Source organism: Bidens hawaiensis, unplaced genomic scaffold (assembly GCF_021521415.1).
Source record: "Bidens hawaiensis isolate Kalapana, Puna unplaced genomic scaffold, B.hawaiensis_p1.1 tig00038606_1, whole genome shotgun sequence".
Taxonomy (NCBI): Eukaryota; Viridiplantae; Streptophyta; class Magnoliopsida; order Asterales; family Asteraceae; genus Bidens; species Bidens hawaiensis.
The window spans coordinates 172,626-175,744 of record NW_027496782.1 but is presented as its reverse complement, the minus strand read 5'-3'; the positions used below and the strand labels follow the sequence as shown (position 1 = coordinate 175,744).

Below are 3,119 nucleotides of genomic sequence, written 5' to 3'. Positions count from 1 at the left end.
AACCGTTATAGATGCTCTTATAGTCTTATACAGCATACATACATGTGTGAAAACGTAACATAATAGTTTGATAAAGTTAAAAATGTGTTCAAACACAAAAAAAAAACACTAACAAGACATATAAAAAAAACTCCATCTATAAAATAATAGAATTTGTTGGAAAATTATAGTAGAATAATATTAATACACCGATGACGAGCAATATATTTGGCTTGTCGATGTTTTGCATCGCCTTTGTTAAACCATCCAACACGGGGTCACCTATGCCTGTTTTAAGGTGGACCTCCCCCACTATTAATATCCTCCCATTCTTTCATCCCAAAACACCACAATATTATTATTCATTCCCACTCACTCTCACTTTCAAATTCCTTACAGGAAGCTACCTTACCACATAGCTTCCAGTTACAACAATGGCCTCTGCTAGTTTACCCAATCCCATAACAATCATATATTCACATAATACTAATAATAAACACAAAACAATCAAGTCCGCTCTTCAATCACCTACTGGCATTACTTTCCCTAAACAACCCCCACTTACAAAACCATGGAACTTCTTTCAAAAGGCGTCCGCGATCGCATTGGACGCGATTGAAAACTCGCTACTCGAACGCGAAAAGAAACACCCGTTACCCAAAACAGTCGACCCCAATGTCCAAATTGCGGGAAACTTCTCCCCGGTCCCGGAACATCCGGTGCAACACTGTCTAGTAGACGGGACAATCCCGAACCATATCGACGGTGTGTACTTGCGAAACGGGGCCAACCCGATGTTCGAGCCGACTTCGGGTCACCATTTGTTTGATGGTGATGGTATGATTTACGCGGTGAAGTTCGATAAGGGATCGGCGAGCTACGCTTGTCGGTTTACGGAGACGCAGAGGCTTGTTCAAGAACGCGCGATCGGGAAATCAGTTTTCCCGAAAGCTATTGGGGAGCTTCATGGTCATGCGGGTATTGCTAAATTGTTGCTGTTTTATGCGCGCGGGTTATGCGGGTTGGTGGATCATAGTCAAGGAATAGGTGTGGCGAATGCGGGTTTGGTTTATTTTAATAATCGGCTTTTGGCTATGTCCGAAGATGATTTGCCGTATGAAGTAAGGGTTACCCCGACAGGGGATTTGAAAACTGTCGGGCGGTATAACTTTGACGGACAGTTAAAGTCTACAATGATTGCTCACCTGAAACTGGATCCAGTTTCGGGTGTGCTTTTTGCTCTGAGTTATGATGTAATTCATAAGCCTTACTTAAAATACTTTCGATTTTCACCTGATGGGTCAAAATCGAAGGAAGTGGCGATTAATTTGGGGGGTCTCACTATGGTTCATGATTTCGCAATCACGAAGAATTTCGTTGTGGTCCCGGACCACCAGGTGGTGTTCAAGATGTCGGAGATGATCACGGGTGGGTCGCCTGTGGTGTTTGATAAAAAGAAAGTGTCGCGGTTTGGTGTTCCCGACAAGTATGCCGAAAATGATTTGGGGATCAAATGGGTTGATGTTCCCGATTGTTTCTGTTTTCATCTTTGGAACGCTTGGGAAGAACCCGAAACCAACGAAGTTGTCGTGATCGGGTCTTGCATGACGCCCGCGGACTCCATTTTTAATGAAAGTAACGAAGAATTGAAAAGTGTACTATCGGAAATTAGGCTTCATCCAAAAACTGGAAAATCCACTCGTCGGGCGCTCATTTCGCCCCAAAATGACGTTAATTTGGAAGCCGGGATGGTAAACAAAAACCTTCTAGGGCGCAAGTCGAAATTCGCATACCTTGCGATAGCAGACCCATGGCCGAAAGTTTCGGGGTTCGCAAAAGTGGACCTCTCCACGGGCGAAATAAAGAAATTCATCTACGGAGACGAAAAATGTGGTGGGGAGCCTCTGTTTCTTCCCAAAGACTCTAACCCCGAAGGTGAAGACGACGGCCACATTTTATCGTTTGTCCACAACGAGAAAACATCGCAATCGGAGCTTCAAATCGTCAATGCCATCACATTACAGCTAGAGGCGACCGTGAAGCTCCCGTCGAGGGTTCCATATGGTTTCCATGGAACATTTATAAGCGCCAAAAGCTTGTCGACGCAAGCATAAAGAAAAATCGTCGAAAATTACCTATTTCCAATACCGACACCAGTTCCAATAATAATATTCAAGATATGTGTACAGCTACTCTAATAGTAGAAGCAATTTTGCTAGAGAGATGGTTTGCAGATACTTTGGGGTGGTTTAGCAGTTTCTAAATATTTAGGGTTCGTTTTGGAATTACTTAAAAGGTGAGGGACCAGTTTGTAGCTTTTGTATATGTATAAATTGAAGCTCAGCTTGGTTCATTTACCATCTGGGTACCATCGCTAAAGCATGGAGTACATATCGTTAAGCAGTCAGTTTGTAAATAATATAATTATTATTGTTTGTAAAAAGCAACAAAGTAAGTCGTTATTTCAATTTAACCCCTCATTTTCCTCCAGCTTACAATATCTGTCTTAGATTTTCAGTTTTGACACGTTAGGTTTCTGTTAATGCAATTAAATATGTATTCCTCTTAACGGTTATAAGGTAGTTGATATCGGGTGAGTTCTAGATATTTTTGACATAAAATATTAATAATGAAATATTTATATTATCCATAGGCACAAAATGTGTGTTAATATAATTGGAATCGGCCCAAAACTGAAAGATATAAAATAATAAATTAATACCGGTTATATTTTAATGAACATTGAGCATTCATACCAAGGTATTTATAATATTACGAACAAGATCTACACTGACAACTTTGTCTGAAGAAAGTCACTATGGTATCGTTAGACTGCTCCTTTGATAACATCGTTAGACCTGAACTGACAACCTTCTCTAAGAAATCGTTAGTAGCTCATTTGGTAGCATCACTGCTGATTGAGTGATTTCACATCTTAAGTAATTGAATATTTAAAAAGCCTATTTAAAATACAAGTTATTACGGTTTTTTACATTATTTATTATTATCACAGATTGCGCATAACGGTGCTAAATTCGTTACCAAGAAAAGATCGGGGAGATATTTTATATATTAATTTAATTATTAGGAAAGCCTGTTTTCTTGGGAAGTAGGTAGCAGCATATCGACATCAATCCAAA

General features: G+C 40.1%; 1 pseudogene; it reads left to right on the top strand.

Moving 5' to 3' along the window:
- The first annotated feature begins 413 nt into the window (after window positions 1-413).
- Window positions 414-2,093, top strand: LOC143590489 (9-cis-epoxycarotenoid dioxygenase NCED1, chloroplastic pseudogene; annotated as a pseudogene).
- The last annotated feature ends 1,026 nt before the right edge of the window (window positions 2,094-3,119 follow it).